Source organism: Panthera pardus, unplaced genomic scaffold, assembly GCF_024362965.1.
Source record: "Panthera pardus isolate Hobbes unplaced genomic scaffold, ASM2436296v1 HiC_scaffold_1, whole genome shotgun sequence".
NCBI lineage: Eukaryota > Metazoa > Chordata > Mammalia > Carnivora > Felidae > Panthera > Panthera pardus.
In genome coordinates, this window is record NW_026526654.1 from 33,386,318 (window position 1) to 33,401,309 (window position 14,992).

Sequence of the window (14,992 nt, forward strand, 5' to 3'; positions counted from 1 at the left end):
TTTGAGCCCCATATCAGGATTTGTGTCTCCCTCTCTCTGCCCCTCCCCCGCTTGCACTCGGTCTCTCTCAAAAATAAATAAATAAACATTAAAAAATTTATTAAATAGTAATAATTTATTAAACAGTAATAATATTCTCTCAAAGAAAATTATTATATGCTGAAGATGATTCTGGGAAAAGTTATAATTTGAAGGGTAACTAACCACAAATTTTGAATTTTATCTTTCCTAAACTTAAATATAATTTACAGTCATAAATAACAATGAGCTTTTGTTATAATACTCCTCATGAAGAAAGATATTTTACACCCCCCAGAAAATGTTTCTAAAATATTCTATGTTCTTGTGTTTTTACCATTTAGGTTGGCTACTTAAAAGTGCAAATGGAGATTCAAATAGTGACCCTATGCTGCCACCCAATGGAAGATATGGGAAATTATCTGTTTTAAACGTACTTCAGTGATGTTTATACCACATTAAGTAAGAACACTCCCATGACATTTGGAGAATTTTTCTATTAAAAGAATATCCACGATGTACAAAGGTGTGCGTCAATATCTGTTAAAATTTCTTTAGTTGTAATTAAACTTGTTTTATGTCTTCTTATCCTCACTATGGCCCAACTCTAGTTTTATTTTGTAGAAGCATACCCATTCAGGAAATGAAAATTTGATGTTAAAAATCAATACATAAAGTTATTAAATATTTAAATTCATTAAAACAAAAGACAATATTTAACCACACCTGTACAGTCAAAAAGGAGTGTGCAGGAGGAAGAAAATAATAAAGTGATTCAACATGGAAAATGGGGTTGGGGTTTGCATATAGTATATTAATTTAGGACAGAGGTGTAGGCTTCATCTAGATTTTATTACAACTCTGAAGCTTAGCAAAGGTGAATTTTGAAACTTAAGTAAAGCATTTTATCTCAGATTCTATTTAAAATGGGAATAATATAATTTATATCACAGGACTTTTGCAAGGATTAAATTAAGTAATATCTGAAGAGTACTTGCATACATTAGTCATCAAAAAATAATATCTAGCAATAAGATTTTCTGTACAGTAAAAACATTTCACAAGTTTTATAATGCTTTAAAAATAATAACCCCACAATCAGCTGTGGACTTCTTGGTTGACACATATTTATATCTGAAGTCATATAAGCTTTTAATATTCTGATTAGAATGCATCACTAAGAAAAATCACTTAAAATCAGGTTTAATAGATACATTAACCCAGCTTGTAAGTAAGGCTTACTTTTGCTTACACTGCAGTAATGATGACGGTAAATAAAAGCATGATGTTTTTGTCGACTTGAGTGGATGAACTCAAGTATTTTTTAATTTTAATGATTGTCCTACTTCTATTTCATTAGACCTTGCTAAAATGACCGTCTCTAATGGTTCTGATTGCTGTCAAAATTTAAGACCTTTCCAGTGTTCTGCAAAGTTTGGTCTATAGGTCACTCACTAGTGGTTCATGTTTACAATATTTCCTCATGTTATTTAGTCCTCCACTGCTGGTGTAATAAATTACCATAAACGTAGTTGCTTAATACACACACATTAATTATCTTGTAGTTGTATAGGCTAGAAATCTGATGTAAGTCTCTCTGGCTTAAAATCAGTAAAAGCAGGCTGTTTGCAGGACTGCCTTTATCCCTGGAGGCTTTAAAATAAAATCCTTTTTTTCTTTTCTTTTTCTTTTTTTTTTTGCCAGCTTCCATAGGCAGCTTGATCCCTCACTTGCAGCCTCTCTATCTTCAAAATCAACACCATTGCATCTCTCTGACCATTCTTTTGTGGTCACAGTTCCCTGTCTCTCTCACTTGCCTGTGTCTTCTTCCACTTCTATGAATCCTAATGATGTCACAGGACACACCCACATAATCCCCTTAAATTAATCAAATCTGCAAAGTCTCTTCTACTATGTAAAGTAACATTCATAAATCCTAGGAATTAGGACATACATTTATTTGGAGACATGATTCTATCATATCTATCAGTGATATCAAGTGGTTTGGCAGTTTTGTTTTTTAAAACAATATTTTGTTTTGACATGTATTTCACAATTTTGAAATGTTGAGTCATAATTTTTATAGAAATCACATTACAGTCTTAATCATTACTTCTGAAATTAATTTTTAGTGAAAATGTTATTAGAAATTTATTTTCTATTTCTTGATCAACAATCAAGCTGCAAATACGCCAAACAAAAACAGCATTTTGAATATTAACTTACACAAATGACAATTTAAGTTTGAAACACGTATTTGTGTAATAACACAGTTCAAAGATGGAATGAAACAAAGTCTGCTTTGAGGTCTGTGGGGGGGGGGTATGTCAGTCAATAAAGTTTACACATGAAGAAAAATGCATACAACAAGCCAGGTATGCCTTTTTATCTTGAAAATTGTGCTATACCACTACAGACTTTTAAAGATCAGATTACATTGGAAACTTCTTTATTTTTCTATAAAATTCAGTATTTTTTCAAGAATTATAAAACAATAAACTGCATAACAAATAGGAAGATAAAAATTAAATTCAACCAGATTTTGATGTTATGCCAAATGGTATTTATCAAACATTTGCTTGACTGTACAAAGTATGGGTTAACACATAGTTTTTACTTGGAACAATAATAAAAAGAAACTATACTGATCTGCACAGATATCAGTGTTATACGGTCCTCTTAGAACAGTGTTCACTAAGAGTATTTAAGACCACTACATCAGAATCACCTGAAATTACTGATAGGAGCTGAGTCAGAATTTGTGCAGACCCCATGGTTCTTAAAAATCTGCAGTTTGAGAAACAATATCTTTTTTTTTTTTTAGTTTTATTCATTTATTTTATTTATTTATTTATTTATTTATTTATTTATTTATTTATTTATTTATTTTTATTTATTTATGAGAGAGAAGGCATGGAGGGTCAGAGAGAGAGAATCCCAAGCAGGCTCCATCCTATCAGCACAGAGCCCGATGTGGGGCTTGAACTCAAGAACTGTAATAACATGCCCTGAGCCGAAACCAAGAGTTGGACACTTAACCTACTGAGCCACCCTGGCACCCCAAGAAACATTATCTTATGCCACATATGAGAATATGTCATATGCTATACATTACATATAACATACGGGATAGTAGGACAATGTTAGGGTTGAAGTGTGAATTGCCATTAAAATTAAGATGGCTGCTAAAATTCTAAGAATCCTTTATGTAGTAAGAAATTTTTTTTTTTTTGAGAGAGAGTGTGTGCAATTGAGTGAGGGCAGAGAAAGAGAGACAGAATCCCAGGATTGGCAGAGGGAGAGAGAAAGAAAGGGAAAGGAAGAGAGAACTGGGGCTCATCTGAAGTGATAAGCATGTTCACCTGAAGCAGGGCTCAAGCACACCTGATGTGGGACTTGAACTCAAGAACTGTGAGATCATGACCTGAGCTGAAGTCAGATGCTTAATGACTGAGCCTCCAGGTACCCTGTAGTGAGATACTCTTAAATATCAGAGTTGTTTTTTCTAATTTTTTCTGTATCATTTACCTAATTTATTTTAAAGCAGAATGAAAGGTTAAGTGTAACTGAATGAGTAAATAGGTTATTAGTATACCTTCAGAAATATAAACAGTGAGATAAAATTTTAAAAATAGAAATCTCCCTTGAATTACATGAAGATAAAGAACTTCTCTGTATGGTATTAAAAGCATCTCCTTTTCATATCATGCACTCATTATGAATTTTTCTAATAGCAGTGTAAGGGAAACATATATTCAGTGTAGATGGTCATTACAATTCAATTTATAGAAATTAAAGAGAGCACCTCTATAGATCCTCAGATGTTAAAATAATTATAAAGAAATATTATGAATAGCTGTATGCTACAGAATAAGACAAATGAGATGAAATCAACAAATTCCTAGAAAGACAAAAATCACCAAAATTGAATTAAGAATCAATCAAATTTGTAAATAGATCATGTAGTAAAGGTGAACTAATTAAAAAATCTTCCCATAAATGAAACTGAGTTAACTTTATCAAACACCTAAGGTAAAGATATCCTAATCCTACCCTAACTTTCCAACTCTTTATATTACCCCAACATGGATATAGGATGAAGACATAAGAAAGAAAGAAAGAAAGAAAGAAAGAAAGAAAGAAAGAAAGAAAGAAAGAGAGAGAGGAAGGAAGGAAGGAAGGAAGGAAGGAAGGAAGGAAGGAAGGAAGGAAGGAAGGAAGGAAAAAAAAAGAAAACCACAGAAAAATATCTTACATGAATATACACACAATTTTTTTTTAATATTAACAAACTGAATCTGTAAACATAGAAACCTTTATACACCATGACCAAGTAGGGTTTATCTAAGGAAAATTTGGTAGTTTAAAAACCATAAATCAATGAACATAAATAACATTACCTACTTCTACATATACTAGGATAGGAAAGACAAAACAAGCAAACAAATCTAAAATTTACACATGATAATATCAATAAATGCAGGAAAAGCATTTGACAAAATGCAACATCCATTCCTGTTATAAGCGTTTAGGAAACTACCAACAGAACTGAATTTTCTCAAACTAGTAATAGACAGTTACAAAACACCTACAGCTAACGTCATAGTTAATAATAAGTGAGTGTCTCTCCTCCCCACATTGGGAAAAAGACCATGATACCTCTTCTTAACAACCTCTATTCAACATAGTACTAGAAGGGTCTAGCTAGTCAAATAAAATTTTTTAAAAATGCACAAAGATATAAAATAATGAATAAAACTGTCCTCATTTGTTGAACACCGCAAAAAAGAGCTGGCAATAATACAAAATAAAACAAACAATAGACAACAAATTCTGAACAGCTGGAAGTATAGTTTTTCATGACTTCATTTTCTATTCTCTCAGCATGTTAATTATACTTCCTTTTCTGTTGTTAGTGTTTGCTTGAGAGTTGGAAATATAATTTACAATTAATGTAAATCTTCCTTCATATTGCACTGTACCACTTGATGTGTAGTGCACACACCTTATAACAGAATATTCCCAAATTTTCCCACCTGTCTAACATATCTGTCATTTACTTTATCTACACACTATAGCCACCTAATACATTATTTTAAATAAAATTTTAGCTGATAAATTAAAAAGGAGAAAATAAAATATTTTATTTTACCTATAATATTCCCTTTATAACACTACTGTTTTCTTTACATAGACCCATATTTCTGAACTGTATCATTTTCCTTTTCTATAAAGAACTTCTTTTAAAATTTCTTTTAAGACAGGTCTACTGGGAAATAATGTCCTCAATTTTTATTTGTCTTAATATTTACTCATTATTTAAATGATAATTTCACTAGATACAGACTTTTAGGTTGGCCTTTGTTTCTTTTCCTTTTAACATTTAACATATTTCACTAGACTTTTATCTTATTTCAAGAGTGACTATTAGACCATACTATTTATCATAAGGTTGAGTTGCTAGCAAAGTAGAAGAATAAATATCTTCTGTAAGAATTTTAATCTCAATGGATACTGAAGATGTGTTTATCTAAAATTAATAAAAAATTCAGAATTTATTTTTAAATAAAGACTTTATGTTGAAATATTCATACCAGTCAATTCTAGTTTTAAGGGAAGAAAACAAAACACTCAATGTTTAAAATAAGTGAAAATATTTTCTATTCAAAATTAAATAAAAACACTACAAGCCCTCTAGAGAGATACTTATATTTGACTTTTCAAAGTGACCTACTTTAACCAGTTAATCATTTTCTATTCAATTTATGAAATGAAGGCTTTGCTTTTTAATGGGTAATCTGCATTTTATTAAAGATTGAAAGCAATGCCCATAGCTTAATTATTCTTCACTGAAGCAAACTCTTTTTTGGAACTCAATGCTTATCATATAGTTAAAATGCACATTTCAAGTAGTTAATTTCAGGCTTGAAAAACAAGAAGCAAACATATAACTGCTATGGTTACAACATAAAAAAAAATAATGCAACTTTGATTTCTCAAGTACTAAATGTCATGTTCTGGAACTCCACTGAGATAACGTAAGTTAGAGCTTAATTTTCAATGAAGTCTATATAGAAATAATAAGCACAGAATAACAGTTCCAGTATGTGTGTTTGATGTAATTAGAATGCTAATAGGAAATGCTTCAGTGAACAAAAGTCAAGAGTCCACATCAAATTTAAATTCAAGCACTGTGAACAATGAAGTTTTTTTAAATGCTTTATAAGAAAAAAGAACTATATTTTCTTACTCAAATTTCTTTACGTCTGAAGTAGTTAAATCTCATACTTACATAAATGGAAATTTGATAGTGTGTCATTTTTTTCTTCTTATCAAGTCTGCTGTGTGAATAGGTAATGGTCTGGGAAGAGTTGTATGGTTTTTTTTGGAGTTCAGTCCAGTGTTCTTTGAGTTCTGTTTTGGTGCTATTTTGACTTTATGAAAAGCAGGATATTAAACTTGAATCTCTGAGCCACTGTTTTCTCCTCTGTAAAATGAAGATGATACTTAGCTTGGTATCAATACACATGTAATTGTTTTGAACATGAATAATACATGTAATGAAACAATCCAATCTATTTATATACTAACTGAATGATGTTAAGTTCCAAAACTTGCAGTTAAGTGAAATATTAGTAAGCAACTTCATACATGCGCGCGCACACACACACACACACACACACACACAAATTCTTACAATATGCTTTCCTTCAGGCTTTAAAAGTCAATACAATGACCTGAAATAGCATATTTATCTCAGTCAAGATTTCTTCAACAATAAAGTTTTACAAATGAGTTATCCTAAAGGATGATGATTGTTTCAATAATGTAATATAAATTAATAGAATAATTATTTGATTTGTTTGCTATTTTACTCAATTCACTAATAAAAAATAAAGTTTCAAAAAAATGAAGATAAGTATACAGCTATTTAATTTCAAAGTAGATATTTACCACAGGTTTTCTTAACTTTAAAGTCAGTATGTGTATATTTTGTTTTGATTTCCAGTAGACCATCCCAGTTCTATTTTTTTTTTTTTTTTAACATTTTGGTACTCTTGCCAAGTCTTGGAAGGTTACTTAATTCCTCAAGGAGTTCTAGTTCTATATTTCCCTTTTCAGGATAATAAAGAATTTGATGGATGCTTGGATTTTCTCTTAAGTGCACTTAAGTATATGTAAGGTTTTTTGGAGAAAATTTCAAATTCGCAGTCTTCCTTATTTCTTCATCACCTTGCACCCATGTGGAAGCTTTAAACAGCAATTTCTAATATAAAGTATGATTGACATTATTTTTAAAAACCGTAAGAAGTATGAAAAACTTGAATTTCTTGGGGGTCAGTGAGGTATTTGAGTTCAAGCATCACTTTTCAGGTGACTTGCTACTTGACTGATTAGTTTATAAGTAATATGTTTCTACTTTATATCTAAGAAGTTAACTACTTTTATGCATCAAATGCTTACTTAGCTCACATCTTTGATCTTTTATCCTTGGAAATTATGAAAAAGGAGAATGGTCTAAAATAATTTGATTTGTAGATAAGAGCTTGCTAAGCAAGGAAGTTATGAGCTTTTAGGGAACCTTAATTATCAAGGACAAAATATAACACCAAAAAGTAACTGTAGTCCTAGGACAGAAGATCACACCCTGAACAAAATGTTTATTATTCCTGCAACCTTTAGACTTAGTATTACTTTTCCAAGCAGATTTTATTCTAAGAGATCTAAGGGGATCCAAGAATGACAGGTTTGCCAGATGTCTGTTTATTGGCCAGCATAATATTTTTTTTAATGTTTTTACGTATTTTTGAGAGAGACAGAACACAAGCAGGGGAAGGGCAGACAGAAAGAGGGAGACACAGAATGCAAAGCAGGCTCCAGGCTCTGAGCTGTCAGGGGCTTTAACTCATGAACAGGGAGATCATGAGCTGAGCCAAAGTCTAAGCTCAATTGACTGAGCCACCCAGGTGCCCTTGGCCAGCAAAATATTTTCACAAATAAGCCAACATCTCAAATCTTGGAGGGGCGCCTAGCTGGCTCAGTTGATACAGCATGCAACTCTTATCTCGGGGTTGTAAATTTGAGCCCCATGTTGGGTTTAGAGATCACTTAAAAATATTTTTAAGAATAAAATAAAATCTTGGACATAAAATCCAGGATTGATGAATTATCTATTTTTAAAAAAAGAGTAAGAGGGAGGGACCAAGAGGGTGACATCAAAGACTCTTGAACTTCCCCTCTACTCCAAGAATAAACTGAATGTACAGCTACACAGGGAGCAATCTGAAATCCAGGAACTAGATGAATGAGCCCTTCACATCAGGCAAGTGCGAACATACCCACTTGGCAACAGGTAGGAAAGGTTTACCACAAACTCCACCTGGACACAGTGTCATAAAACCGGTAGGGAGGTCCCAACTCCCAGCTTCTTCCTGGGAAGCAAAATGTTTGAACCACACAGCTAGTGCCCCAATTTGTAAGACTTACTTGAGGGATGAGACCCCAAAATGCCACGCTGTGAAAGCCAACATGGCTGGCATTTGACGAGTTGCACAGCACTATACCTATCAAGGAAACAGGTTTTGTTTGTGGGGGTTTTTTTAGAAAGTATTTTCTAGCAACCTTTTTTCTCCTTTCTGTTTAAAAGTCTGGCTGCGGGTGAGGGGTGGCACCTGGGTGACTCAGTCCCTTAGGCGTCTGACTCTTGGCTTGGGTCAGGTCATGATCTCACGGTTCCGGAGCTGGAGCCCCATGTTGAGCTCCGTGCTACCTACCAGTACAGAGTCTGCTTAGGTTTCTCTCTCTCCCTCTCTCTCTCTCTCTGGCCCTCCCCACCTCTCTCTCTCTCTCAAAATAAAAAAATTACCCCCTCCAACCCCCAGAAAAAAAGTCTTTAAAGTCTGTGGGGGCGAAAGGAGGCTTAGTCATTTAAGCCTCTGACTCTTTACCTCAGCTCAGGTCTTGATCTCAGGGTCGTGAGTTTAAGCCGGGAGCTGGGCGTGAAGCCAACTTTAAAAATAAACAAAAACAAACAGACAATATCTGTTTTAAAAACTCTGTGTAACAGATTTAGTTGCAGTAAACTCGGGAGCTGAAGCAGTCCACTTACCCTGAAATTCCTCCTTTGTCACAGCCCCATCACCTGGGTCCTGCTTTTCCTTTTGCAATCCTCTCAGAATTTCTGGCGAACGAAAGAGAAGGCGTGACCTCCCGTGGGTGCTCACGGGAGACGGTGTTGCGCTTGTGCACAACTTCCGAGGTGGCATCCATCACAACAGACCCGCCTGGGGAGCTTCCTTGTTGCGCGGGAGAGCTCTGTTCAAATAATGCAGAGGAGAGTCCCTGTTACCTAGAACAGTGATAGGCAGATTAACGTAAGAAGCCTCTCTCAGAGGATAGCGGTCAGCCCTTAGATATGTAACCATCAGAAGTCGCAGCACAGGAGGCTCCCTGGAACTGGTTACTGAAGTTTCCAGAAGTGAAGCGGCTAAATGATACGACTGGCTCGAGTGGTAGCAGCAAACTCCAGCTCACCTCGCTGGCAAGTATTTCTTGAGAATGTGACACTAACATCAGCCCAGTTTTCAGCGACAGCGATGGCACCAGTTGCCACCGTGAGCTGCTCTCAGGTTCTCTTCAGACTTAAAATATAGACGCCTTTACGTTTACTTTTGTAGATTATTGTTCTCTTTCGGAGTCAAGGTTGGTGCTACGTAAGTGGGTGTCTGCTGCAAGGAATTTGAGGACATCCTCCTCCATTTGCAGGATATTAAGGACTCCAGATATTGTAAATGTTTCTCTTTAAGTTAGGACGGGAATCCAAAACAACTCCATACAGACCTTGTGCGTATGGATGATAGGTTATTGCTTTGTGGTTACCACAAAGCTTACATAAAACTTAAATGCCTAAAGTCTTGGCATTTAATAAAGACTTCCAGAGGAATGCTGGCGATTCAGGAGAAGGCAAAGGCCTTCTTTTGGAACTTCTATTGCCTTTCATAATTACTAAAATATTGTCTTGTATTTTTATACTGTAGACAATTCCCAAGCTCAAGTTATCACAATATGCATGTGATGAGGGCATCGTTATTATCTCTGCTATAGAAAAGAATATTCAAAGGGTAATGGTCAGTTCAAGGTTATAACTGAACTAGCAAGAGTAGGAAATAGGACCCAAGTCTCCCAAGTTATAATTTGGTATGTTTGTACTAATAAAGCCCATGTAATAATAAATGCATTAGTGATACATGCTGTACAGTATAAAATTCTACCCAAGAAGTATGTGCGTGTATGCACATGTGTGTTGTTTCTAAAGCCCCTAAACTCCCCAGTACATGGAGTTTTAAAACTATAAGGCCAGCCTCTCAAATGTTTTTTTGAAACTAAATTACCCCTATATTTTATGAAACTAATCTACACAGTAACCAAAGGTTTTATTTTTCAGTTTCTGGATTTTTTTTTTTTTATTCTAGTAACAGTAAAGTATTTTTATGTACTTTATGTATGTACTATAAGGTATTTTACATACTTTTTATGATGTAATATTTAAAAAAGAGTAAAAATAACTGTTTGGTAACAAACTTATTTTCTTGGCCAATCAACTTTCCTATATTCAGAATAGCTGATAGGGTGCTTAGGTGGCTCAGTCAGTTATGGGTGCGACTCTTGATTTCAGCTCAGGCCCTGATCTCATGGTTCATGTGTTCAAGCCCTGTGTCAGGCTCTATGATGACAGTGTGGAGCCTGCTTGGATTCTCTTTCACCATCTCTCTCTCTGCTCCTCCAGGGCTTATGTGCTCTCTCTCTCTCTCTCTCAAAATAAATAAATAAACATTTAAAAAAATAACTGAAGTGAACCCCCTAAATTGAATTAAGATACATTGAGTAGCTTGGTTCCTATACCCCAATACTGCAATGTTTATGAAAAGGTATAGAATCAAAAATATTTTAAACAGGAACACATGGTTCTATTCATTTTTCTTATAATATTGTTTCATACTTACTTGACCCTTGTTGCACTTTCACCAGTCATATTAAATCCGTCTCTTTTATAAGTTATTTATGTAGCAAAAGCTATGATGCTAATTTAATAAATAATTATTTTAATACTATTTCACTTAAATTGAAATTTTATTTAGACTCATATCCTAAAAAATATCCTTTATCTTCTATTTCATGCTCTATAAAATTTTCACGCATCCCTACTCTTGTTTACAAGAGGAACTGGGAACAGAAAAGCTATACTATTTGAAAATAAATTAACCTGTCACATTCCTAGCTTGGCCGAGCTAGTAACTGTTTTTATTCTACCAAGAACAGTTTGCTGTAGTATTTCCAAATCAATTATTTGTAAAACATTTCATTTGAATGGCTTTCAGATAAATTTTAAATTTGGTCCAACTTCTATTGCTTTTCCATTTGATATCCTTCCACACATTTCTCTTTTCCTAAATATTGAAACTTTTCAACCACTTTTTTTAAAAAAAATCTGAATTCTTACTAGATAAACACAAACTTCTTTGATTTATTTATACTAAAGTAATAATCATAAAATTTTGAGTTTCTGAAAAAAAAAGAAGTAAAAGGAATACATACTTGTTTTAAAAATTGTCCAGGTGATTGAGAAGAGTAAAAAGTTAGTGCAAAAAAATACTTTCCTAGGCAATGAAAGATATTTGATAAGTTCAATCCTTCACTTATGAATGTTCAATAATTTTGAAATTTTTGTTTTGCATTTTTAGTTGTTTGGTTCCCCCAAAGGACGACATGTCTATACCATTGGGATATCTCTGAAATAATGCATCAGTGAGTATTCAAGGTTATTTTTACATTCAAAAATATTAATAAAAATAACATGCAGCCATGACATAACACCATGTCATATATAATACTAGCTTAAGAAAGACTTGTCATTACGCTTTGTTCTGTTAAATAATTGATGGGGTGGCATGAGTTGTCATTGCTTTCATTCAAGTTCTAGCATTTACTCTAAGCCTCTTCATTTCTTGCCTTCCTTCATATAGTAAGATAGCATGGTTGAACTAAGACCCAGAGAACTCCTTATGTTCCTGCTGAGACTTATACTTTCCTTTACTTCCACTTAAATGTTCTGCCTAAGAGCCACTGCCATAAAGGAAACTATAAAGGGCAGTGTTACCCATATGAACATGATCAACATGACTAAGTCTCTAATTTAGCAAGAGAGTTAGACTCATTATGCCCTACATTCTAGGTTATCTGAGTTCCCACAAACACCTCAACGTCCCCAAATTCCTTAATATCTGGGCACTTAAAATGACCAACACATTGATCTCTATGCCTTCACGTAACATAACGTGATCTATCCCTATCTGTAGTCATCTACTTCCTTCATATTTCTCTTCATTCAGTGAGGATTTTAGTGCATTTCATTGTATTTCACCAATTGTATATTTTATCATTTATGATCATTCAATGTTAAATAGGTAAATATATTAATAGATAAATAATAGGGGGGCACAGAATCCAAAGCAGACTCCAGGCTGATCTGTCAGCACAGAGCCTGATGCAGGGCTCAAACTCATAAGCTATGAGATCATGACCTGAGCCAAAGTCAGATGCTCAACTGACTGAGCCAAACAGACAACCCTTGACTTCCTGTCTTCTAACGAACTTTTCTTCTATCTTACCTCAGACATTCTAATTGTCATACCTAGATTTTTAATTAACAACAATAGAACCACCTGCTGAATTTCGATTTCAGTTATCTCCCTGTCACCTTCTCTTTTTATAGTTTAATCATTCAAATACCTTGACTCTAAAATCTTTATAGACTTTTCCATGACCTACAAACTACTGACTTTTTCACTTTTCATCAACCTCTCACATCCTCACTTCTCTGCAGAGAGGTCCTAGAACCAATTGTCCACGTGTTTAATTATACCCTTGCATATATCCTCCAGTTTGCTCTATCTCTCGTGATTAAACTCTTCAAACTGGGGTATGTGGACTACAACTACACTTGAATTAAACATTCTCCTCTGTAAAGCAGCATGTAGATACAACTGGGGGCGCACACACACACACACACACACACACACACACACCTTTTTTTAACCGATGTAACTCTCAAATGGGCACTCCTATACTTGTCCTATGAATTCATTTTTCTACTTTTCTGTGAAACTAATTCTCCAAATCTACTTCCCAGTCATAAATCAGTTGACAATTTTGTTTCTTTTACCAGTGAGCTAATTCAAGCAATCAAGAACTTTCCCACATCTACCCAGTGCCAAATGCATTAAACTTCTTTTTTCTATCTTTTTCCCTATTACAGTGGATGAATCATAAATGTTTCCATCCAAGGTTAGGCTGTCCACATGTGCATTGAATCCCACTGGTGCATCTATACAAAAAAGTCCCATTTTCAAGTTTCCCTTTCCTCCTGAACAGCAATTCATATCAACATTAGGAAACACTGTATTATATATCACACAAAACAAATGAACAAATGTCACTTTTAACTCAACATCTTCCTCCAGTTACCACTGTATCCTTTTCTGTGCTTCTATGTTGTAGTACATCATCAAAAAGAATGCTCTACTCATGTAGTCTTTCTTTTTCTTCTATTGAAATGTATTGAATCCAGGCCAGATCCTTGAGGAGTTTATCATACAGTAGAAAGAAGCCCAGTGATCTCCACTATGCTAATTTAATAACAAGTTTCACTCTACAGTTCATTCAATATATTATCTGCATTTAACACATATTGGTTTTCTGTGATAACCACTTTCTCTTTGCTGCCATATTACTACACTGATCATTTTAAATAGTTTAATATATTTTTTATGCCTTCCACAAATCTAAATTTTATAATAAACCAAGAAGATTAGCCTCCTGTTTATATATATTCTCTTCCTATTTATTTTAATAAACTTTATTTTTAAAGTAGTTTTAGGTTCATTATAAAATTAAAAGGAAGTTATAGAGTTTTCCCACATATCCCCTGCCCTTACACGCATAGTCTTCTCCATTATCAACATCCCCCCACCAGTGTAGTACATTTGTTACAATTAACGAATCTACATTGATACATCGTTATCACTTCAGACTACCTCTGGGTTTGGTACAGGCTATGGATATAGATATGGAGCTATATATTTTTTTCAACATTCTTTATTACAATATCATACAGAGTAATTTCATTGCTGTAAAATTTTTCTGCACCACAGCTATTTACCTCTTAAACCCCACCCAGTCCCTAGCAATCACTGATCTTTTTATTGTCTCTATGTGTTACATAGTTGGAATCATACAGTATGTAGCCTTTCTACATAAGCTTCTCCCAATCACTAATGTGCATTTAAGTTTTCTACATATCACTTCAAGGCTTGATAGCTCATTTCTTTTTAATTCTGGATAATATTCCATTGTCTGGATATACCACAGCTTATCTACTCACCTACTGAAGGACGACATCTTGATATTCTTGTGTGAGCATAAGTTTTTAATTCTTTGGGTAAATATCAAGAGATCAATAGATGGATCTTATGGTAAGAGTATGTTTAGTTTGGTAGGAAACCTCCAAACAGTTTTCCAAAGTGGCTATACCATTTTGTTTTCCTGTTACTAATGAATGAGAGTTCCTGTTGTTCTACATCCTTGCCAGCATTTGATATTGTCATTATTTTGGATTTTGGCCATTCTAATAGGTTATTTCATAGTTATTTTAATTTATATTTCTTGGTAGTATATGATGTGGAATATCTTTTCATATACTTATTTACCATCTCTATGTCTTCTTTGGTAAGTGTCTGTTAAGGTCTTTGGTCCATTTTTAATCAGGTTGTTTTCTTTTTGTGGTGTTTTATGGATTCACTGTATATTTTGAATAACAGTCCTTTATAAGATTTGTCTCTTACAAATATTTTCTTCTAGTCTTTAGCTTGTCTCCCAAATCTCTTGATATTTTCTTTTGTAGACTAGAGGTTTTAAT

The 14,992-nt window shown here is 33.9% G+C and overlaps 1 long non-coding RNA gene across 1 annotated transcript in view; it reads right to left on the reverse strand.

Moving 5' to 3' along the window:
• The window catches only part of LOC109264006 (uncharacterized), a 76,774-nt gene extending 67,572 nt beyond the window's left edge, over positions 1 to 9,202 (reverse strand). The window contains exons 1-2 of the long non-coding RNA XR_002078526.2: positions 9,128 to 9,202; positions 6,311 to 6,505 (exon numbers count right to left, since the gene is read on the reverse strand). This is a non-coding gene — a long non-coding RNA (uncharacterized LOC109264006). The remainder of the gene's footprint in view (positions 1 to 6,310; positions 6,506 to 9,127) is intronic.
• Positions 9,203 to 14,992: the final 5,790 nt, after the last annotated feature.